The sequence below is a fragment of the Siphateles boraxobius genome, unplaced genomic scaffold (genome assembly GCF_051911475.1).
Source record: "Siphateles boraxobius isolate OS27281-9 unplaced genomic scaffold, OSU_SipBor_1 23, whole genome shotgun sequence".
Taxonomy (NCBI): Eukaryota; Metazoa; Chordata; class Actinopteri; order Cypriniformes; family Leuciscidae; genus Siphateles; species Siphateles boraxobius.
Window position 1 is genome coordinate 1,944,684 of NW_027508844.1, and position 23,247 is coordinate 1,967,930.

A 23,247-nucleotide genomic window follows, 5' to 3' on the forward strand; every position below is an offset into this window, starting at 1 on the left:
ATTCCCCTGACATGCTACCTCTTTTAGACTTTGTATACAAAAGCATCGAACCAGCGACAGTAACTGGCGCTGTTGCTTAGTTGGTCAAAGCGCCTGTCTAGTAAACAGGAGATCATGGATTCGAATCCCAGCAGTGCCTATGCCACAGGATGTGGGCACCGCTCACTTAATCTTTTACATATGTAAATCTTTGCATGCTGAACAGTGTGCATCTGCACAAAATGAGGAAATCTAAGAAGTGATGTGCATCCAATAGCGTCTTAAAGCTTGTCTTTTGTGGCTCTGTGGCGCAATGGATAGCGCATTGGACTTCTAGATTGTGAATGGAGGTATTCAAAGGTTGTGGGTTCGAGTCCCACTAGAGTCGTGCATACCCTCTATTGCTCAGATGTCTTTGTGTTGGACAGGCATATGCTTAAAACTTGAATCCACAAACTACTTCAGAAGCATACCCTTCACGTTCTGCTTATTTCCCTTATTGGACACACCCAACTCAGATCACAGAGTACTCTTCTAATTAACTTAAGTCACCTATTTAAATAAGAATAGGTTGAAATCCACTGGCCTAGGCCAAAATCTGCAACAACCTATTGTTGGCCACCTACCTAGAAAAAAAGAAGAAAAAAAACACACTTTCCATTTCTCCAAGCTGAAACAGCATTTAGATGTATCGTAACTGGAGGTTCCCGAAACATTTGAGACACGAGTACTGAGAGTTTCGATCCAGAAATAAATGGCTTGAGATATTCCCTTGTCCCTCAACAGAAGCCTGCACACCTTTCAGGTTTTGGAAATAATCCTGTAACTTCAAAGGGACCTATTCATGATGTAATCAGCTATTCTCCTGACATGCTACCTCTTTTAGACTTTGTATACAAAAGCATCGAACCACTGACAGTAACTGGCGCTGTGGCTTAGTTGGTTAAAGCGCCTGTCTAGTAAACAGGAGATCATGGATTCGAATCCCAGCAGTGCCTATGCCACAGGATGTGGGCACCGCTCACTTAATCTTTTACATATGTAAATCTTTGCATGCTGAACAGTGTGCATCTGCACAAAATGAGGAAATCTAAGAAGTGATGTGCATCCAATAGCGTCTTAAAGCTTGTCTTTTGTGGCTCTGTGGCGCAATGGATAGCGCATTGGACTTCTAGATTGTGAATGGAGGTATTCAAAGGTTGTGGGTTCGAGTCCCACTAGAGTCGTGCATACCCTCTATTGCTCAGATGTCTTTGTGTTGGACAGGCATATGCTTAAAACTTGAATCCACAAACTACTTCAGAAGCATACCCTTCACGTTCTGCTTATTTCCCTTATTGGACACACCCAACTCAGATCACAGAGTACTCTTCTAATTAACTTAAGTCACCTATTTAAATAAGAATAGGTTGAAATCCACTGGCCTAGGCCAAAATCTGCAACAACCTATTGTTGGCCACCTACCTAGAAAAAAAGAAGAAAAAAAACACACTTTCCATTTCTCCAAGCTGAAACAGCATTTAGATGTATCGTAACTGGAGGTTCCCGAAACATTTGAGACACGAGTACTGAGAGTTTCGATCCAGAAATAAATGGCTTGAGATATTCCCTTGTCCCTCAACAGAAGCCTGCACACCTTTCAGGTTTTGGAAATAATCCTGTAACTTCAAAGGGACCTATTCATGATGTAATCAGCTATTCTCCTGACATGCTACCTCTTTTAGACTTTGTATACAAAAGCATCGAACCACTGACAGTAACTGGCGCTGTGGCTTAGTTGGTTAAAGCGCCTGTCTAGTAAACAGGAGATCCTTGGTTCGAATCCCAGCAATGTCTTATCTGTGGCTTCTAAGAGTAGTCATTCAATCATCTCTGATGTGAAAGACAATCTGGACTTCTCGGTTGCAAATGAAGGTTTTAAAAAGTGTGCCGTTTTTTGGGTCCCACCAGAGTCACGAATGGTGTCCCTTAGCACAGACGTCTTTACCAGATTGACATTTGCTTAAAGCTGGGGTTTTCCAACTTTTTCAGAAGCCTACGCAGCACATTTTTCTTCTTTTCCTTATTGAGCACACCCAAGTCAGATCGTCCAGTACGTTACTTATCAATCAATTATTTGATTCACCTGTATTAAATGAGAGAGATAATAAAAAATATATATATATATGTGGTGCAGATGCGCTTCAAGAATGGTTTGCAAGCTCCTGGCTTAGGCCTGAAATCTGCTACTACCGATTGATATGGTCAAGCCTATGGATATTTGTACAAACAAAGTCTTTAAATATATGAAGAATAATACATGGATATCTTTCTGGATTTTGCCCTTTCATATCAGAAGAAGGCTCAGGAAACATTTTAGGCATTACTATCGAGAGTGTAGAGCCAAAATTAAATGAGTTCAGACATTCCCTTGAGGCGTGAAAGGCCCTCGTGTTTTGGAAACAATCCTCTTACCTCTAAGGGACCTCGTTCATGACGTGATCAGCTGTTTTCCTGATGTGGTACCTCTTTTAGACTTGTTTTACCAACAAATTTCACAGTACCTGGCGCTGTGGCTTAGCTGGTCAAAGCGCCTGTCTCGTAAACAGGAGATCCTGGGTTCAAATCCCAGCAGTGCCTTTGGCACAGGATATGGGAGTGCTTAACCTTTTCACATATGAAAGTCTTTGCATGACGAACTGTGTTTACCTGCACAAAACTGGAAAAACTTAAGAAGTGCTGCGCATGCAACACTTCCCTGAAGTGTGTCATTTTATGGTACAATGGATAGAACTTTGGACTTCTAGGATGCGAATGGAGAAATTCCCTGGTTGTGAGTCCCACCAGAATAGTCAGTGGCCTCTTTTGCTCTGATGTCTCTGTGAGTCAGACATATGTTTAAAACTGGGGTCCACAAACTACTTCAGAAGCCTACCCTTCACATTCTGCTCATCTCCCTTATTGGACACACCCACGTCAGATCATTGAGTACTCTACTAAGTAGCTCAATTAACTCTGTTGAAATAAGGAAGATAACGAAAATGTATAGCGTCTGGGAGGTTTCGAGAATGGTTTGAAAACCACTGGCTTAGGCCAGAATCTGCTACTTCCTATTGTTGAGATCCAGCCTCTGGATGTATTCAAAACAGTCTTTACAAATATGAATATATAATTCATGAAAATCTTTCTGGATTTTGTCTTTCAGATCAGCTGAAAGCATAGCAGAGATTGCTTTCCATTTCGCCCAGCTGAGACAGAATTTAGATGTATTGTAACTGGAGGTTCCAAAAACATTTCAGACACAAGTATTGAGAGTTTCAGATATTCCCTCTTTCTTCAACAGAGCCCTGCATGCCCCTCGGGTTTTGGAAATAATCCCCTAACCTCTTTCATGATGTAATCAGCTATTTTCCTGACCTGCTACCTCTTTTAGACTTTTTATGCCAACACATTGTAGAGAGTTCAGCAAGTGGCGCTGTGGCTTAGTTGGTCAAAGCGCCTGTCTTGTAAACAGGAGATCTTGGGTTCGAATCCCAGCAGTGCCTATGCCAGTGGATGTGGGCACCACTCACTTAATCTTTTACATATGTAAATCTTTGCATGCTGAACAGTGTGCATCTGCACAAAATGAGGAAATCTAAGAAGTGATGTGCATGCAATAGCGTCTTAAAGTTCGTCTTTTGTGGCTCTTTGGCGCAATGGATAGCGCATTGGACTTCTAGATTGTGAATGGAGATATTCAAAGGTTGTGGGTTCGAGTCCCACCAGAGTCGCGCATACCCTCTATTGCTCAAATGTTTTGGAAACAATCCTCTTACCTCTAAGGGACCTCGTTCATGACGTGATCAGCTGTTTTCCTGATGTGGTACCTCTTTTAGACTTGTTTTACCAACAAATTTCACAGTATCTGGCGCTGTGGCTTAGCTGGTCAAAGCGCCTGTCTCGTAAACAGGAGATCCTGGGTTCAAATCCCAGCAGTGTCTTTGGCACAGGATATGGGAGTGCTTAACCTTTTCACATATGAAAGTCTTTGCATGACGAACTGTGTTTACCTGCACAAAACTGGAAAAACTAAGAAGTGCTGCGCATGCAACACTTCCCTGAAGTGTGTCATTTTATGGTACAATGGATACAACTTTGGACTTCTAGGATGCGAATGGAGAAATTCCCTGGTTGTGAGTCCCACCAGAATAGTCAGTGGCCTCTTTTGCTCTGATGTCTCTGTGAGTCAGACATATGCTTAAAACTTGAATCCACAAACTACTTCAGAAGCATACCCTTCACGTTCTGCTTATTTCCCTCTTTGGACACACCCAACTCAGATCACAGAGTACTCTACTAATTAACTTAAGTCACCTATTTAAATAAGAATAGGTTGAAATCCACTGGCCTAGGCCAAAATCTGCAACAACCTATTGTTGGCCACCTACCTAGAAGAAAAAGAAGAAAAAAAAACACGCTTTCCATTTCTCCAAGCTGAAACAGCATTTAGATGTATCGTAACTGGAGGTTCCCGAAACATTTGAGACACGAGTACTGAGAGTTTCGATCCAGAAATAAATGGCTTGAGATATTCCCTTGTCCCTCAACAGAAGCCTGCACACATTTCAGGTTTTGGAAATAATCCTGTAACTTCAAAGGGACCTATTCATGATGTAATCAGCTATTCTCCTGACATGCTACCTCTTTTAGACTTTGTATACAAAAGCATCGAACCAGTGACAGTAACTGGCGCTGTGGCTTAGTTGGTCAAAGCGCCTGTCTAGTAAACAGGAGATCCTGGGTTCGAATCCCAGCAGTGCCTAATCTGTGGCTTCTAAGAGTAGTCATTTAACCTTCTCCTTCTCTGACGTGAAAGTCTTGGCAGGAAAGACAATCTGGAGTTCTCGGTTGCAAAAGAAGTTTTTAAAAAGGTTGTCGTTTTTTGGGTCCCACCAGAGTCACGAATGGTGTCCCTTTGCACAGACGTCTTTACCAGACTGACATTTGCTTAAAGCTGGGGTTTTCCAACTTTTTCAGAAGCCCACGCAACACATTTTTCTTCTTTTCCTTATTGAGCACACCCAAGTCAGATCGTCGAGTACGTTAATTATCAATCAATTATTTGATTCACCTGTATTAAATGAGAGAGATAATAAAAAATATATATATATGTGGTGCAGATGCGCTTCAAGAATGGTTTGCAAGCTCCTGGCTTAGGCCTGAAATCTGCTACTACCTATTGATATGGTCAAGCCTATGGATATTTGTACAAACAAAGTCTTTACATATATGAAGAATAATACATGGATAACTTTCTGGATTTTGCCATTTCATATCAGAAGAAGGCTCAGGAAACATTTTAGGCATGACTATCGAGAGTGTAGAGCCAAAATTAAATGAGTTCAGACATTCCCTTGAGGCGTGAAAGGCCCTCGTGTTTTGGAAACAATCCTCTTACCTCTAAGGGACCTCTTTCATGACGTGATCAGCTGTTTTCCTGATGTGCTACCTCTTTTATACTTGTTTTACCAACAAATTTCACTGATCTGTGGCTTAGCTGGTCAAAGCGCCTGTCTCGTAAACAGGAGATCCTGGGTTCAAATCCCAGCAGTGCCTTTGGCACAGGATATGGGAGTGCTTAACCTTTTCACATATGAAAGTCTTTGCATGACGAACTGTGTTTACCTGCACAAAACTGGAAAAACTAAGAAGTGCTGCGCATGCAATACTTCCCTGAAGTGTGTCATTTTATGGTACAATGGACAGAACTTTGGACTTCTGGGATGCGAATGGAGAAATTCCCTGGTTGTGGGTTTTGAGTCCCACCAGAATAGTCAGTGGCCTCTTTTGCTTTGATGTCTCTGTGAGTCAGACATATGTTTAAAACTGGGGTCCACAAACTACTTCAGAAGCCTACCCTTCACATTCTGCTCATCTCCCTTATTGGACACACCCACGTCAGATCATAGAGTACTCTACTAAGTAGCTCAATTAACCCTTTTGAAATAAGGTAAATAACGAAAATGTATAGCGTCTGGGAGGTTTCGAGAATGTTTTGAAAACCACTGGCTTAGGCCAGAATCTGCTACTTCCTATTGTTGAGATCCAGCCTCTGGATGTATTCAAAACAGTCTTTACAAATATGAATATATAATTCATGAAAAGCTTTCTGGATTTTGTCTTTCAGATCAGCTGAAAGCATAGCAGAGATTGCTTTCCATTTCTCCTAGCTGAGACAGAGTTTAGATGTATTGTAACTGGAGGTTCCAAAAACCTTTCAGAAACACGTATTGAGAGTTTCAGATATTCCCTCTTTCTTCAACAGAGCCCTGAATGCCCCTCGGGTTTTGGAAATAATCCCCTAACCTCTTTCATGATGTAATCAGCTATTTTCCTGACCTGCTACCTCTTTTAGACTTTTTATAGCAACACATTGTAGAAGGTTCAGCAAGTGGCGCTGTGGCTTAGTTGGTCAAAGCGCCTGTCTAGTAAACAGGAGATCCTGGGTTCGAATCCCAGCAGTGCCTATGCCAGTGGATGTGGGCACCGCTCACTTAATCTTTTACATATGTAAATCTTTGCATGCTGAACAGTGTGCATCTGCACAAAATGTGGAAATCTAAGAAGTGATGTGTATGCAATAGCGTCTTAAAGCTTGTCTTTTGTGGCTCTGTGGTGCAATGGATAGCGCATTGGACTTCTAGATTGTGAATGGAGATATTCAAAGGTTGTGGGTTCGAGTCCCACCAGAGTCGTGCATACCCTCTTTTGCTCAGATGTCTTTGTGTTGGACAAGCATATGCTTAAAACTTGAATCCACAAACTACTTCAGAAGCATACCCTTCACGTTCTGCTTATTTCCCTTATTGGACACACCCAACTCAGATCACAGAGTACTCTACTAATTAACTTAAGTCACCTATTTAAATAAGAATAGGTTGAAATCCACTGGCCTAGGCCAAAATCTGCAACAACCTATTGTTGGCCACCTACCTAGAAAAAAAGAAGAAAAAAAAACACGCTTTCCATTTCTCCAAGCTGAAACAGCATTTAGATGTATCGTAACTAGAGGTTCCCGAAACATTTGAGACACGAGTACTGAGAGTTTCGATCCAGAAATAAATGGCTTGAGATATTCCCTTGTCCCTTGAAGGAATACAAGTTTATTAAAAGGTTTAATCTAACTTCTAATACTATCATATATAAACTGAGAAAGTTCTGTTTGTTGAAGTTAGCATTTCAGGTTAGGATGGTAAATGATATCAGCTGTGAAACAGTTTCCAGCAAGAGAATCTGGCAAATCCTGTTTTCTCCATTGTAAGTTAAATGAGTCTGATCACTGAGACTTTCTTTAATGGCTCTGAGATGGCTCTTGGAACCAGAGTTCCTGGCCACTATCAGCATTTGAATAGTTATGCTGATTCCATTGGATTGGTAATGCCCTCAGAGTAGGGTGTGTTCGTACTACATTTGCATGCTTTGTTTGAATTTATCTCCACCTCCAGAAGTCCCTCCTCTTAAAATGCCTATAATATACCATGTAAAGTTACTTTAATTTAGACGATGTTGGAATGACTGCAGCTACCGACAAGCAATAAAGAACTTCTGCTTGGAAAACTTCCACCGTCTCCTGGTCTGAGCTTCTAACTTTTCTACAAAGAAAAAGTTCACAACACCCTTATCCCTCAACAGAAGCCTGCACACCTTTCAGGTTTTGGAAATAATCCTGTAACTTCAAAGGGACCTATTCATGATGTAATCAGCTATTCCCCTGACATGCTACCTCTTTTAGACTTTGTATACAAAAGCATCGAACCAGCGACAGTAACTGGCGCTGTTGCTTAGTTGGTCAAAGCGCCTGTCTAGTAAACAGGAGATCATGGATTCGAATCCCAGCAGTGCCTATGCCACAGGATGTGGGCACCGCTCACTTAATCTTTTACATATGTAAATCTTTGCATGCTGAACAGTGTGCATCTGCACAAAATGAGGAAATCTAAGAAGTGATGTGCATCCAATAGCGTCTTAAAGCTTGTCTTTTGTGGCTCTGTGGCGCAATGGATAGCGCATTGGACTTCTAGATTGTGAATGGAGGTATTCAAAGGTTGTGGGTTCGAGTCCCACTAGAGTCGTGCATACCCTCTATTGCTCAGATGTCTTTGTGTTGGACAGGCATATGCTTAAAACTTGAATCCACAAACTACTTCAGAAGCATACCCTTCACGTTCTGCTTATTTCCCTTATTGGACACACCCAACTCAGATCACAGAGTACTCTTCTAATTAACTTAAGTCACCTATTTAAATAAGAATAGGTTGAAATCCACTGGCCTAGGCCAAAATCTGCAACAACCTATTGTTGGCCACCTACCTAGAAAAAAAGAAGAAAAAAAACACACTTTCCATTTCTCCAAGCTGAAACAGCATTTAGATGTATCGTAACTGGAGGTTCCCGAAACATTTGAGACACGAGTACTGAGAGTTTCGATCCAGAAATAAATGGCTTGAGATATTCCCTTGTCCCTCAACAGAAGCCTGCACACCTTTCAGGTTTTGGAAATAATCCTGTAACTTCAAAGGGACCTATTCATGATGTAATCAGCTATTCTCCTGACATGCTACCTCTTTTAGACTTTGTATACAAAAGCATCGAACCACTGACAGTAACTGGCGCTGTGGCTTAGTTGGTTAAAGCGCCTGTCTAGTAAACAGGAGATCCTGGGTTCGAATCCCAGCAATGTCTTATCTGTGGCTTCTAAGAGTAGTCATTCAATCATCTCTGATGTGAAAGACAATCTGGACTTCTCGGTTGCAAATGAAGGTTTTAAAAAGTGTGCCGTTTTTTGGGTCCCACCAGAGTCAAGAATGGTGTCCCTTTGCACAGACGTCTTTACCAGATTGACATTTGCTTAAAGCTGGGGTTTTCCAACTTTTTCAGAAGCCTACGCAGCACATTTTTCTTCTTTTCCTTATTGAGCACACCCAAGTCAGATCGTCCAGTACGTTACTTATCAATCAATTATTTGATTCACCTGTATTAAATGAGAGAGATAATAAAAAATATATATATATGTGGTGCAGATGCGCTTCAAGAATGGTTTGCAAGCTCCTGGCTTAGGCCTGAAATCTGCTACTACCGATTGATATGGTCAAGCCTATGGATATTTGTACAAACAAAGTCTTTAAATATATGAAGAATAATACATGGATATCTTTCTGGATTTTGCCCTTTCATATCAGAAGAAGGCTCAGGAAACATTTTAGGCATTACTATCGAGAGTGTAGAGCCAAAATTAAATGAGTTCAGACATTCCCTTGAGGCGTGAAAGGCCCTCGTGTTTTGGAAACAATCCTCTTACCTCTAAGGGACCTCGTTCATGACGTGATCAGCTGTTTTCCTGATGTGGTACCTCTTTTAGACTTGTTTTACCAACAAATTTCACAGTACCTGGCGCTGTGGCTTAGCTGGTCAAAGCGCCTGTCTCGTAAACAGGAGATCCTGGGTTCAAATCCCAGCAGTGCCTTTGGCACAGGATATGGGAGTGCTTAACCTTTTCACATATGAAAGTCTTTGCATGACGAACTGTGTTTACCTGCACAAAACTGGAAAAACTTAAGAAGTGCTGCGCATGCAACACTTCCCTGAAGTGTGTCATTTTATGGTACAATGGATAGAACTTTGGACTTCTAGGATGCGAATGGAGAAATTCCCTGGTTGTGAGTCCCACCAGAATAGTCAGTGGCCTCTTTTGCTCTGATGTCTCTGTGAGTCAGACATATGTTTAAAACTGGGGTCCACAAACTACTTCAGAAGCCTACCCTTCACATTCTGCTCATCTCCCTTATTGGACACACCCACGTCAGATCATTGAGTACTCTACTAAGTAGCTCAATTAACTCTGTTGAAATAAGGAAGATAACGAAAATGTATAGCGTCTGGGAGGTTTCGAGAATGGTTTGAAAACCACTGGCTTAGGCCAGAATCTGCTACTTCCTATTGTTGAGATCCAGCCTCTGGATGTATTCAAAACAGTCTTTACAAATATGAATATATAATTCATGAAAATCTTTCTGGATTTTGTCTTTCAGATCAGCTGAAAGCATAGCAGAGATTGCTTTCCATTTCGCCCAGCTGAGACAGAATTTAGATGTATTGTAACTGGAGGTTCCAAAAACATTTCAGACACAAGTATTGAGAGTTTCAGATATTCCCTCTTTCTTCAACAGAGCCCTGCATGCCCCTCGGGTTTTGGAAATAATCCCCTAACCTCTTTCATGATGTAATCAGCTATTTTCCTGACCTGCTACCTCTTTTAGACTTTTTATGCCAACACATTGTAGAGAGTTCAGCAAGTGGCGCTGTGGCTTAGTTGGTCAAAGCGCCTGTCTTGTAAACAGGAGATCTTGGGTTCGAATCCCAGCAGTGCCTATGCCAGTGGATGTGGGCACCACTCACTTAATCTTTTACATATGTAAATCTTTGCATGCTGAACAGTGTGCATCTGCACAAAATGAGGAAATCTAAGAAGTGATGTGCATGCAATAGCGTCTTAAAGTTCGTCTTTTGTGGCTCTTTGGCGCAATGGATAGCGCATTGGACTTCTAGATTGTGAATGGAGATATTCAAAGGTTGTGGGTTTGAGTCCCACCAGAGTCGTGCATACCCTCTATTGCTCAGATGTTTTGGAAACAATCCTCTTACCTCTAAGGGACCTCGTTCATGACGTGATCAGCTGTTTTCCTGATGTGGTACCTCTTTTAGACTTGTTTTACCAACAAAATTCCCAGTGTCTGGCGCTGTGGCTTAGCTGGTCAAAGCGCCTGTCTTGTAAACAGGAGATCCTGGGTTCAAATCTTAGCAGTGCCTTTGGCACAGGATATGGGAGTGCTTAACCTTTTCACATATGAAAGTCTTTGCATGACGAACTGTGTTTACCTGCACAAAACTGGAAAAACTAAGAAGTGCTGCGCATGCAACACTTCCCTGAAGTGTGTCATTTTATGGTACAATGGATAGAACTTTGGACTTCTAGGATGCGAATGGAGAAATTCCCTGGTTGTGAGTCCCACCAGAATAGTCAGTGGCCTCTTTTGCTCTGATGTCTCTGTGAGTCAGACATATGCTTAAAACTTGAATCCACAAACTACTTCAGAAGCATACCCTTCACGTTCTGCTTATTTCCCTTATTGGACACACCCAACTCAGATCACAGAGTACTCTACTAATTAGCTTAAGTCACCTATTTAAATAAGAATAGGTTGAAATCCACTGGCCTAGGCCAAAAGCTGCAACAACCTATTGTTGGCCACCTACCTAGAAAAAAAGAAGAAAAAAAAACACGCTTTCCATTTCTCCAAGCTGAAACAGCATTTAGATGTATCGTAACTGGAGGTTCCCGAAACATTTGAGACACGAGTACTGAGAGTTTCGATCCAGAAATAAATGGCTTGAGATATTCCCTTGTCCCTCAACAGAAGCCTGCACACCTTTCAGGTTTTGGAAATAATCCTGTAACTTCAAAGGGACCTATTCATGATGTAATCAGCTATTCTCTTCTTATAGACTTTGTATACAAAAGCATCGAACCAGTGACAGTAACTGGCGCTGTGGCTTAGTTGGTCAAAGCGCCTGTCTAGTAAACAGGAGATCCTGGGTTCGAATCCCAGCAGTGCCTAATCTGTGGCTTCTAAGAGTAGTCATTTAACCTTCTCTGATGTGAAAGCTTAAAGCTTGTCTTTTGTGGCTCTGTGGCGCAATGGATAGCGCATTGGACTTCTAGATTGTGAATGGAGATATTCAAAGTTTGTGGGTTTGTCATATGGGTAATTAATAAATAAAAACGTATCGATACAAGGCCCCCACTCCAGAGCATTTTTTCACACACCGGCTTGTCTTGTGGATGTCTTGTGGATGCCATACCACCTTTGGAAGGTCAGGCTGTGCTGTCCTGTGTGTGGAGAATCAGAGTGTTCTGGTTAACCTCCACCAGCTGCATGGATGTTCCTCCCATCACCAAGCTGTTGCCCAGTACAAGCTGCCTTATCCTGCGATAGTCTTGCAGGATCAGAGACAATCTTGACAGGGCTCCCTTGCCTTTTCTTTTGGGGCTTGGGTGGACAGTGCAAAGTCTGATGAAGATGGTCTCCAGCAGACGGCAACAGTCAGGCCACTGAGCAGGTGCGCTGCTTGCACCCAGCACACATCTGGTGGTGCTCTCTACACCAGGGTGAGTGGGCTTCTTCGGGACCTTGAAGCGTCCACTCAGCAGTCTCTTTCGGCATCGACTGTCTTACACCACCCGTTCCTTGTCCCGGTCATCCAGGTTCTGCCAAAGAGCAATTATGGTGTTGGCTTCCTGGTTGGTCAGGCTGAGGGCTGTGTGGTCCCGGAGATCCACCAGATATTCTGCCAGCTGGTCCACATGTTGATAACCCGGGATATTTTGGTAGTCAACAGCCTATTAAAAAACACAAACATGCAATACAATTATTACATCACATCTGTCTAATGCATAATTCCATAACTGATTGTGTTATTTTCCTGTTTATCACCGTAAAGCACTGTATAGTACAAAGCAGAGAGAGCGCCATTCTTGACATTTTACAAAGCACCAAATAAATAAAGATGACTTGACTTGATGTGTATTTGCAGCTTACAAATGAATTTAGGCTGTACTTTTAAATGTAAAATATGTGGAAAGTCTGGATTTAAAGCACTGGATGTTAATTCATCATAATTATTCTAGTTAATTTGAAAGACATACAAAGGAGTAGTATTTACCGTCTCTTCTTCATCATCATCCTGACCAGCATCCTCTGGCTCTGAGGGGAGAGTTGAAACAGATGTTTCAGAGGGAACAGGTGTGACAGCAGTCCCTGAGGGTCCAGGTGATGAAGGAGACTGTGTGAGGACAAGTTTGGGGTCAGGGACCAGTGAAGGGGATGTGGAGCCCAGTACAGGTGTGGCACTGCTGGTGACCAGGGTGGAAGAACCCAGTGTCAGTGTGGAAGAGGGTGGTGACAGAACAGCCTCCGGATCTGCTATTGTGTGATCCTCGCTGATGTCACAGAAGCCCTCATCTTCATCTCGCTCCTCCACACTGAGGTCCTCAATGAGCTCTGCTGTCTGCTCAGAGTCAGGATTCATGTCCTGCAGTGCCTGACCAGTCTGCTGGAACAGATACTGCACTCCAATGAGCTCACCTGAAATAAAAACAATAAACAAACGGAAATTAAATAGAATGTTGTGTATCATATTTGATACATTAGGCTTTTGTAGTAGCTCATATAGTGTGAGAATATAGAGCTCATCGTCAAGGAGAAAAAAAACTAAATAGTTTTATTAAGAGGCCAAACACGTTTAATTATGGGGGCAAAACATGAAATGAAATGCAATACAATGATGATTGAGAGAAAAGTCTGATGATCATTTTGATATTTACATGTAACATGATTTTCTAATCAAGTGAACCCAAACTGCTTCAGTCTAGTAACTAGTCATTAAATATTACAAACAATATAAAAGTTATTCTTACAATTACTTTATAAAATCAGTAAAGGTTTTACAATGAAAAGAAACGTGAAGCACGAGCTGAAGGTGGACACTTTTACAATTATACTAAAAGACTATAATCAATCAGACGACAGAGGGCATGTTTCCTAAAAATTTTTGATCATGTTGATCATTTAGAGTCCTTTAGAAACTTGCATATCAATTATGATACAATCGACTCTATAGGGTTAAATCTGACATACAGACGGAGGTTACACAGAAATTGCAAGTTGATAAAATAAAAAAATATATAAAACAATTCTCACCGGTGTAACATGCAGGGGGACAAAACGTGGGGACCACTTTCCTGCCAAACAGCTTTTCATAATTGCCGTTTACACAGTGAACAAGTTCTCCTGTGTAGCTGCGCAAAGCTGATGGCTCCGATGACAGGGAAGCAGCCTCCCGGTCCTGGTTCCACCGGTGTAGACCCTCCAGCAGATAAATCTGAAAGTTCAGACTGTTTGCACTGGTCCCTGTAAATAGACACAACAGTGTTTAGGAGGTGTTAAAGGAACACACAAAAACACTTAATGCTCTTTCTTTACACCTGCACAGTGTGTGTGACAAAGACAATACCTGGGATGAAACGGTTCAGGTGTAAATGAAAGGACTCGAGAGAAGTGGAGCCTCTGGCACATCTGTAGGTCTTCAGAAGCACACCTCCCTTGTTTAGGCTCCCTGTCTCTGTATAGAGCACAACACCAGGGGGGTCTTGAATGCATTTCACATGCTTCTTCTGGACATTCCAGATGTGCTCCATCCTTTCTCGGTCCAGGAGAGGAACACCCAGGGAGTCTTTGCCCTTGCTGCTCAGGAGCTCTGTAAGCAGCCGCTCAAGGAGAAGGATGGTAGTCTCCTCTCCACAGGTCCTCCTCCGGCAATGGAGTGCCAGCTCATTCCTGGTAAGATGCTTGTTGACATCTTCATCTGTCAGCGCAGGCCAACCCTGGGATATCAACAGCTCTCTCTTTGCTTTGCGAAGCATAGAAACATCAGCCGCATCCCACTCAAAAATGCACGCTGACAGCCGTGACATGAAGATGGGATACAGCTGATGGGCATCAGTTGTACACCCCATGGCAATCCTGCGCATAAAATGCCAGATGTCCAAGCGAATCATGAGATCAGGCCACCCTCTGAATCTGGTTTTCAGCTTGGTCTCACCCACATCAGTGCAGCAGCCACAGTCCACGTACAAAACAGCAGGTGGATCCACACTAGCCTGCTGGTACCTTTTCACCAGACCATCGACCATCATGTCCAGTCCTGCTCCTTCCTGTGCTGTCAGCACACTCATGAGCACCTGACCAAACTCATTGCCAACAGAGGTAAGCCAGAGTCCCGTTCCCCTTGCCGTCCCAGCCAGCTTCTTAGTGATCTGCAGTAGATGACAGGAAGCATGCAATGCAATGAAACATCACACCATGTAGAATATGATACTCATGCTCTTATAATGATATAACAGTAAACACCATAAATTAACAAAAATCCCCTGCTAACCTTTTTAGTGGAATCCATCTTCAAGACTGAACCATACGTAGATGTTATCCTTGCATGGATTCATCCAGCCTTGTCAGGATGTCTTGGCTGTACACGGTGAGCAGCCACTTGCAGCTTGGGACCACTGTAGGCTCTGGGGGTTCCTGGAATTGTATTTGCAACACCCCGGGTCGTTTGAGGAAGTCCACACATTGGGTGGTGTACCGGGCCATACGCTGGAGCCACTCCTCACTGTGGTTCTCACGCAGCTGTTTGATGACACGGGACTGTTGCCTAGGCCACGCTCACGCAGGAGCCGAATGACTCTCATATCACAGGCATACCTTAGGAAAAGCTAAATCCACACATTCATATATTTTACACAACTGATTTGTAAAGAATTTGCAAACATATGTGATGATGGGCTATCAACTGGATGTGGAATTAAAGTGTACTTACTTCCGCGTGAGGATGACCCGAAATTCAGAGCGATTGCCCAGATCCAGCTGTTGCAGGACAGTCTGACTCCAGGACACATGCGAGGCTTTACACTTGGTACAGATGAGGGTTTCTGTGACCATGTTGTACATCCTATCGATGTCCAGAACCTGCCGTGCCCTTTTGTGCAGACCGCCTCCAGTCAGCTGATGCTGCCCGCAGGCAGAATTGGGACAGAGAGCCTTGATCTTCCAAAGCTTGTACGGCATCCACAGCAACAGAGCAAGACAAAAAAATCTGTCTGGAGCTGGAGCCTGGTTGTAAATAAGTGCTGGCTGTGGTGGGTAATACCAGAGCTGTAGGTTGTCTCGAAGCTCTGGTTTTCCCTTGGGCCCCATTTTAAAAAGCCTGCTGGCAATCCACCTGTGATCCTCTGGTGGCAAAGTGTCCGACCACAAACGATGCAGTCGAACTAGAGATGCATCTTGCAGTAATGCCCCCGAAGGAGTAGTCTGTGAATGAAAAAGACAAAACATTTAGTCTAGCAGGTCATTTATTTAATTACCGCTTTATCTATTCAAGACTACCCTCATATAAAATAGAAAATATTGGATGTCAAAAACGTACTTAAGGTTATAGAATAAAATGTATACATTTGTTCCAATAGTTTTCAGAATTGTGTCAGCTGCTAGCACTAATTTGTGTGACTACTGAGTTGTGACAGTTAATATGCAAATTCAATTATTTTGGACCAATAAAATTTGAAATTACTTACCGAGACAACATGCAATGAAATATAATATATGTTGCATATATAACAAGAGAAAGAAACAGTCATAACTGTCCAATAATTTTAACTAATCCTAGATGGAATTATACAATACTGTTTAAAGGTCTATGTTCAGTAAGATTCTTTTTGTTTTTGAAATATGATTAAAATACAGTCAAAAACAGTAATAGTGGGAAATAATATTGCAATTTAGGATCGCCGCTTATTTGAATCTGTTTTCAAAAGTATTTACAGTTTTTTTCAATCGCTAACAAGCGCTTACCCATACTTCAGATACTTTTTCCTAAACTCTTAACACAGACTCACACCAACAAAACACAATTGGCCAAATTGATAATTTTCTTCTCAAGAACACATTTTGTTACAGATTTTTATGATTGTTTACACACTAAAATAAAAATTTCCACACAATTTGCAAAATTCTACTCCAATGAGCAAAACCCCTCCGCAGATTTGCACAACATTACACACGGTGATTTGTAAAACTCTACACACATTTTCACACCTTAGACACAGATAAGGATTGTGAGGTTACTTCCTTGTCATTACAAAGCCCCGGATTGCCATTGACCACACTAATGAATGAATTGGATATGCACATCCATCAGGCGTGGAAGCACACATGTGCTAATTTGAAAACGCATCACTCAGGAGTGCTATAAAAGGCAGCAGGTGAGTTCACCTGTCTTCAACAAAAATGGAAGGAGCTAAAAGAAGAAGAAGAAGAAGAAGAGTGAGAATAAGAGGGGGGGGGCTCAAAGAGGAGATGAAGGAGGTAGAGGAAGAGGAGAAGGAGGTAGAGGAAGAGGTGAAGGAGGTAGATGAAGAGGAGAAGGAGGTAGAGGAAGAGGAGAAGGAGGTAGAGGAAGAGGTGAAGGAGGTAGAGGGACCATGGACTGACACCGATGGAAGCTGGACAAAGAGTTCAACCAAATCTCTGGTTGATACTGTAACTGAATAGTTACAGTATTCTTGTTGCTTTTACAGCAGTTTTTCTTCAGAGTCAAACTGTATGTACTTCATGCAGTAATTTTAATTTGTCTACAGATTTTATTTTTTTCATTGATTTCATTGTTGGTTGATTACTTTAACTGATTATGGTAAGAAATACTGTAAATAAATACTTGAAATATGAGTCTGCAGAAATCAGTGTTGTGCAGTGCTTGGTAAGTTTATAGTAGGCCTATTTGTGTACATTCTCCCTATATCTCAAACTAATCATGAAGAATGTTGTTTGTGTGTCACAATTTTTTTTTTCATCTAAATTATCCCTTACATAACAATGTCTGGCCAAAAATCTAGCACATGCTATTTCCTAAAAATAGTATTTTTACAAAACAGTTTTTTATTTATCACAACAGTGTGAAACTGGTTACAATAGTGTCTGATCATTGAGGACTGTGTTGGTTAAATGAAAACTAATAGCATTTTCACAAATATGTGTATATCTTTTGACTGAAGTGTGTATGTTTTGACAGAAGTGTGTCATTTTCCAAACAATCTAGAAATTATGCCAATTGAGTGTGGTGTTTGGATAATTGTGATTACATTTTGAAAAAAAGAACCCGGTTTTCAAAATTGCGTGTAAACAATTGAAAAAAACTGTAAATATATACTAACTCTTGTAAGGAACTCAGCTTTTTGGAAATATTAATAATCAATAATATCTTGTTATTATTAATTATAAATATTTGGGTCAGTTAATTGGATTAACTTGATGTGGCTGAATTAATATTACAATCAATTAATCAGTTCTTCCAACGAACTCTTTTGATTATTAATTTATTCTAATAAAGGGTATCTTCCATGGCCACCGAAGAATAATTATTTCTTCGCCTGTACTTGTACTTTGAGCCAGTAGCAAAAACCGTGATCGTAAAGTGACTTGTATTGCAAGCAAAACAGAACCAAATACATATTATGTACAAGTTTTATTAACTAAATATAGATATTTATATGAATATAAATAAACTAAACAACATACACACATGAATACATAAATAGGTTAGTGATAGGATGAAGTTGGAAACCGGAAGAGGGTCTATGAGAAGAACCATCAGAATTTCATTTTACACATTTCATTGAATTGAATACTTGCATTTGTAATGGGAACAATTCTTGAAGTTGTTGAAAATTGAAGTCGTTGATGGTTCCGGCAGTGTCAAGTGGAAGTTGGTTGAGCGTTCTCTTTCTCCAGGACCGCATGGCTGGTTTGGGCAAGGCCTGGGACTCTGTTGAGGCCACGCCGAGCACCCAGGAGAAGTGAGGAAGTCGGAAGGATGGGTGATTGGAGTCGTTGTTGGTTGGAGTCTTTGTTGGTTGGAGTCTTTGTTCCAAAACTCCTGAGATTGTCCTTGGTTCTTTGTGAGAGAGTCTTCTCTCTTTTCCATGAGGCCGGATCTGGTTGGAATCGAGGCCTGCTGGGCCCTGGGGCCCCCGTGGAGGGGGAGGGGGCTCCCCAGTCTCACCAGAACAGTGTTGCGGCTGGATGAAAAACTAAGAGAGGCAGGTCACATGTGGACTGTCTCTAATAAGGCCTGGAGAAGATCCTCCCCTAAGGGTTGAACTCGACCAATCAGAAAGGGGACATGTCTGAGAGGGAAAGTGGCTCTTAGTTGATTTATGGATCTTTGTCCCTAGGAAGATTATACCTTCATTAATGCTAAAATAGCTATAACACATCCACACTGCATTCTAGAAGAAGGTGATGTACATCAAAGTGTGAGTCATTAAATGAGGATTAGTTAGGTAGGAGGCACTATACAGGTGAGGTTACATTGATCGTTAGTTTGTTGTATACCAGGATACATACCATAATATATACCTAATAGTACACGAGACAGTAAACCATTTACACTGTTTCTTTCACAGTTTTATGCATGTTCATTTATAGATCAGTTAGTCTATGATTAATGCAGCAAAGTCTGTTTTAAAGAGGGTTTCTGTTTCATAGTCTCTCTCTTGAGTATGTGGCCACATTCCTCGGAGGTCGTAAAATCTCCTTGTCATGCCCTGTAACATGACACTGTTTCTGCCCTTGTGTTTGTTCATTTGGGCTGTGTGAGGAGTTTCATAAACCTTTGTATATAATGAATAATTAGTATGTGTCTGATTGGTCCATACCCTACAGATCCCCCCTCTCGATCGTTGTTGTCCCCCCTCAAGGACAACCACGAGCGAAGTTGGAAGTGCAGAGAGATCGGACACACACTTGTCATAGAAGGCTGGAAGGCCATGGTGGCCTCTGGTTGCTCGTGTCTTCTGGAGCGGTGGTCGTTCCACGGCTGGTGATGTGGACAGTAGCCAAGTCCAGGTCTCTGCAGCAGGTGTTGAGGCAGCAGGTGTTGGGACATTCTGAAGTTCATTAGTTTTGGGGCAGGTGTTTCCTTGTGGTTGCAGGAAGTGGTTAGGCCTCTATGTAGCATAGAGAGGTTTTCAAGCTGACATGGTGCTGGTGGCCGGAGGTCAGAAGGTGGTTGTTAGCCTCTCAGTCACGAGAGGTCTGAAGGATTGAAGTGTTGTTCTGTCCTTATGGTGGTTCCGACGCAAGCTTGCCTAAGCTGGGGTGGGCAAGGAGTCGGAAGCTTGTACCTTACAGGACTCCTCGGGTGAGTCCTGTGCAGGGAGCTATTTTGCGTGTGTCAGCGGCTCCAGTAACTCTGAGGCAGGTGCGTCCAGCTGTCCTTGCGGAGCCTCAGATTGACACCTGTGTGAAGGGTATGGAAGAGGATGCTGTCGTTGACAGCCGTGGTCTTCCTGTGGTGTTTGCAGGGTGCTGTCCTCCATGGCTTCTCCAAGGGGCTTGGCTGGTACCTGGGTTGTTGCCATGGTGACAGTTCTGTGCTGGTCCTGGGCATGCTCAGTCTAGCTGCATTGAATCTGGTTCGAACCTCAGTGTCTAGCTGGTCTGTAAGGCTTTGGGCACAGGTCCGCTCCTTGTGGGACGCTGTGATCTATTATGTGAGGTTGTTTACCTTCTGTTTTATACCCATAAGGTGGGGTAAGGAGATGAGAATCTTGATCACCCCGGTGTGGCTGTAACTCTGGCTTGGGGCATGGGTCGTTTGTCCTCTTCTCTCATGGTGCAGTTCCGTTGGCTCCGGTGCCGTCGGATGTCAGCAGCCATGGGTGGAACAGTGTTCCTCGCGATGGCTTGTCAGTCTTTTCGTTCTCCTAACCGGTTAAGGTCAGGTTAAGCAGAGGATCTGCAACATTTTGGCACACCTGTGGTGAGAGACTAATGCATGACCCTAGAAAGTTCAGAGCCACGGTTTAATGGGTTCGCTAGATATGTAGCATAAAGCTAGGTATTTCATGTGTAGCTAGCTAGTGAAGTGTGTATTGTATCCTTATCATCTTAGCTGTGAATGTTAGGAGGCTAAGACTTGTGTGGTTCCGAGAGTATTTCCTGGAAAGGGCATAGCCGAGATGAAATAAATGACTTAAGATGGTTCTTATGACTAAAATATTTCTCTGGACTTAACTGGTGGTTCACTACGGCTTGACGAAGTGAAGAATAGGAGGAAAAAGGACAGCTTTCCTATTCAAATTATGCTTATTATCAATCCTCGGGACTATAGTTATGCCCTAGTAATCGTTGAAGTTACTTGTGTTGCAGGGTCATAAAAATTAGTGCACTTGTTGAAAATAAACAAAATCACAAATAAAGGTGTCTCTGGTTCCTTTCTGGGCCCTATGGGAAATGGAACCACATTTGAACAAGAGAAGAAATGGAAATAAATCATATACATGACAGTATAGACAAGTGAATAGCTGACTGCTATTATTATCGAAGTAAAATAAAAATAAAAAGGACTTAAGTAAGTGATAAAAACAGCCGGAATGATCTGAAATTGAGAGTAATCAATAGCACTAGTGACTAACCTTTAGATTTGCCTGGACCAAAACTCCATAGTGGGTCACAGCTGTTGCGTGTTTAAGACCACACCGTGTGTGTCCCTCCAAAGGTTTAGTCAACATGCTGATGAAAATTCTCATAACTATAAGAATTCTTCTCTAGCTACACAGCTTACATGTAATTAAACTTGGGTTTAATTGACAGGGCATCTGCAAATTTAGCCTACAGCGCTCAGCAAGGACTATGCCTAAACTAGTGAAGGTGAAATTCAGCTGAGAAGAATTGAAAGTAAGGAAAGAGAAAAATTAGAAACCCTAAATGGGGTTAAAGAAAGTATTTTAGAATACTTTGCGCTGTATACATAAAAGCTGTAATTAAGGCTTCAAGTAAATGATGCTAACCGCTAACTGTAGAAGTTATTATGTAGCTTAGCCTAAGCTGGATGGATGCTAGGTTAGCTTAGCTTAGCCTAAACTGGATGGACACTAGGTTAAGTTAGCTTAGCCACCTAGGCTGGTTTGTTTACAAGATGACGTCACGAGTTAGCACTTCCTGTGACAAGTCGTTGTCATGGGAACCAGTGCATGTAAGAACAATTCAACAGTCCATGAAGAATGTCCGCACATTTTAAATGAGTTATGCATGTTTAAACGGGTTAAAAGGGGGCGCCTATACTTTAAATCTTTCAAGAACTTGATGTTAGATTCAGTAAAATGCAAATGTGGTTTGGCATTTGCAAATTTTACTCATGGAACTCTTCTCTTTACTGTACGCAACTTATTCTATTTGTTTACAGAGTAAGGAAATAGATTTGCTGTAAGTCAAAGCTTGTCTAAGCCTATATAGTTACGTCCATCTCGTGCATAAATACTGACTTTTCAGCGAGTAAACAGTTTTGATCGCTAGGTAGCTCTCTGCTTGTAGATGCAGCCAAAATTTAGGTGAATTTACCTAACAATAATTTGTAAGGTCTTTACTTTGTAGAAAGGGGAGCATCACCCAAGTCTACGTGTATATAACACTGTACTGAGATTCCTTCGTCAGAAACAGATTAAGCAATACTGCAATTTGGATTCCTTCAACCAAAGCAGACTAATAAATACCGGTACAGTTTGCATGCCGCTGAGATGAGATTCCTTTGTCAAACAGACTTACGCTTTAATGCTGAAATTACCGATACCAGTTAAGACCCCTTTTTTTTTATTTTTTATTATTATTATTTTAAGTAGAGATGTCAATTCCAGCTATCGTTTTATCTGCATTTAGACAAGCCAGCAGCTAGTGATCAAAATGTGTATCGCATATCATGTCCCGTTTGGATCGGAATGATCAAATAAGCACTTTTTTAGGATAACAGTAGTTACGAAGGGGCTATAGGTCATGCTAGTTTTCCTGTAACCCTTCATTGTCATGGAAACTAATGTGTAGCAGTGCCAATTCAACCAGCATGTAGCAAATGTTTGTTTCAAAAGAGTCGTGCATAGTCTGTTGGCAGGTGAGGCTTACACGTCCATTCAAGATTTCCTTTATATCAGTAAAATTCTACTTTTACTAATGCAGAGTCTTGCTGCTCTTTGAGCACACATTTTCATCTACTTTAAAAGTTTTATGTCCTATGTTGACCAGGGACTTTTTAGCAGAGTCTTGCATTGTTTTCATGCTGTGTGCCTTCTGGCTTTGCAGTTCAGAATCAATGGGGTCTTAGGAACCTTTTCTGGGGAGGCCTTCTGTGTTAGAGGCCTTCTGCATCAGGTCACGCATCGTTGAGTGGGCATTGCGTGGGGGCAGGTGAAAATATGGTGACTAACTGGTTTTGGAGGAAAAGTTTCTTGAAGCTGGTGTCCTCCTCCGTCACAGGTTCGTTGTAAGTTCCACAGAAAACTCGTTCGGAGTCGGTGGTGGTAGCACAGGCCCTTCTAGGTCTGTCCTGCTTGGTGTTTGGGCAGGGCCCAGCTGGGCTAGATGTGTCTAGATCAGATGGAGTCTGTCTCGGTGTGCCACACCGGCTGCAGGTGCAGACTGCAGGTGAAAATCAATGTCTCGTGGATTGGCAGGGATGTCTCTGACCTTTCACTTGAGATTGTTGAGTGTCACTTCATGTGCCATTTCAGGGATTGTCTGAGTTACCTTTTCCTCCTGCAGCTGCAGGGGCTCTCAGGACACTGTCTGGTGAAGTGTTAAGCCGAGG

The 23,247-nt window shown here is 42.1% G+C and overlaps 19 non-coding genes across 19 annotated transcripts; all 19 read left to right on the forward strand.

Moving 5' to 3' along the window:
* Window positions 1-65: 65 nt before the first annotated feature.
* Window positions 66-139, forward strand: trnat-agu (transfer RNA threonine (anticodon AGU)). Its single transcript has one exon. It is a non-coding gene; the product is annotated as a tRNA-Thr (tRNA).
* A 139-nt stretch (window positions 140-278) lies between these two features.
* Window positions 279-367, forward strand: trnar-ucu (transfer RNA arginine (anticodon UCU)). Its single transcript is given in 2 exon segments — window positions 279-315; window positions 332-367. It is a non-coding gene; the product is annotated as a tRNA-Arg (tRNA).
* A 536-nt stretch (window positions 368-903) lies between these two features.
* Window positions 904-977, forward strand: trnat-agu (transfer RNA threonine (anticodon AGU)). Its single transcript has one exon. It is a non-coding gene; the product is annotated as a tRNA-Thr (tRNA).
* Window positions 978-1,116: 139 nt separating this feature from the next.
* On the forward strand, window positions 1,117-1,205 carry trnar-ucu (transfer RNA arginine (anticodon UCU)). The gene is given in 2 exon segments: window positions 1,117-1,153; window positions 1,170-1,205. It is a non-coding gene; the product is annotated as a tRNA-Arg (tRNA).
* A 536-nt stretch (window positions 1,206-1,741) lies between these two features.
* trnat-agu (transfer RNA threonine (anticodon AGU)) lies at window positions 1,742-1,815 on the forward strand. Its single transcript has one exon. It is a non-coding gene; the product is annotated as a tRNA-Thr (tRNA).
* Window positions 1,816-2,524: 709 nt separating this feature from the next.
* On the forward strand, window positions 2,525-2,598 carry trnat-cgu (transfer RNA threonine (anticodon CGU)). Its single transcript has one exon. It is a non-coding gene; the product is annotated as a tRNA-Thr (tRNA).
* An 831-nt stretch (window positions 2,599-3,429) lies between these two features.
* Window positions 3,430-3,503, forward strand: trnat-ugu (transfer RNA threonine (anticodon UGU)). Its single transcript has one exon. It is a non-coding gene; the product is annotated as a tRNA-Thr (tRNA).
* A 139-nt stretch (window positions 3,504-3,642) lies between these two features.
* trnar-ucu (transfer RNA arginine (anticodon UCU)) lies at window positions 3,643-3,731 on the forward strand. The gene is given in 2 exon segments: window positions 3,643-3,679; window positions 3,696-3,731. It is a non-coding gene; the product is annotated as a tRNA-Arg (tRNA).
* A 136-nt stretch (window positions 3,732-3,867) lies between these two features.
* Window positions 3,868-3,941, forward strand: trnat-cgu (transfer RNA threonine (anticodon CGU)). The gene has a single exon. It is a non-coding gene; the product is annotated as a tRNA-Thr (tRNA).
* Window positions 3,942-4,688: 747 nt separating this feature from the next.
* Window positions 4,689-4,762, forward strand: trnat-agu (transfer RNA threonine (anticodon AGU)). The gene has a single exon. It is a non-coding gene; the product is annotated as a tRNA-Thr (tRNA).
* Window positions 4,763-6,393: 1,631 nt separating this feature from the next.
* On the forward strand, window positions 6,394-6,467 carry trnat-agu (transfer RNA threonine (anticodon AGU)). Its single transcript has one exon. It is a non-coding gene; the product is annotated as a tRNA-Thr (tRNA).
* Window positions 6,468-6,606: 139 nt separating this feature from the next.
* On the forward strand, window positions 6,607-6,695 carry trnar-ucu (transfer RNA arginine (anticodon UCU)). Its single transcript is given in 2 exon segments — window positions 6,607-6,643; window positions 6,660-6,695. It is a non-coding gene; the product is annotated as a tRNA-Arg (tRNA).
* A 1,075-nt stretch (window positions 6,696-7,770) lies between these two features.
* Window positions 7,771-7,844, forward strand: trnat-agu (transfer RNA threonine (anticodon AGU)). Its single transcript has one exon. It is a non-coding gene; the product is annotated as a tRNA-Thr (tRNA).
* Window positions 7,845-7,983: 139 nt separating this feature from the next.
* Window positions 7,984-8,072, forward strand: trnar-ucu (transfer RNA arginine (anticodon UCU)). The gene is given in 2 exon segments: window positions 7,984-8,020; window positions 8,037-8,072. It is a non-coding gene; the product is annotated as a tRNA-Arg (tRNA).
* Window positions 8,073-8,608: 536 nt separating this feature from the next.
* Window positions 8,609-8,682, forward strand: trnat-agu (transfer RNA threonine (anticodon AGU)). The gene has a single exon. It is a non-coding gene; the product is annotated as a tRNA-Thr (tRNA).
* Window positions 8,683-9,389: 707 nt separating this feature from the next.
* trnat-cgu (transfer RNA threonine (anticodon CGU)) lies at window positions 9,390-9,463 on the forward strand. The gene has a single exon. It is a non-coding gene; the product is annotated as a tRNA-Thr (tRNA).
* Window positions 9,464-10,294: 831 nt separating this feature from the next.
* On the forward strand, window positions 10,295-10,368 carry trnat-ugu (transfer RNA threonine (anticodon UGU)). Its single transcript has one exon. It is a non-coding gene; the product is annotated as a tRNA-Thr (tRNA).
* A 364-nt stretch (window positions 10,369-10,732) lies between these two features.
* On the forward strand, window positions 10,733-10,806 carry trnat-ugu (transfer RNA threonine (anticodon UGU)). Its single transcript has one exon. It is a non-coding gene; the product is annotated as a tRNA-Thr (tRNA).
* A 734-nt stretch (window positions 10,807-11,540) lies between these two features.
* On the forward strand, window positions 11,541-11,614 carry trnat-agu (transfer RNA threonine (anticodon AGU)). The gene has a single exon. It is a non-coding gene; the product is annotated as a tRNA-Thr (tRNA).
* The last annotated feature ends 11,633 nt before the right edge of the window (window positions 11,615-23,247 follow it).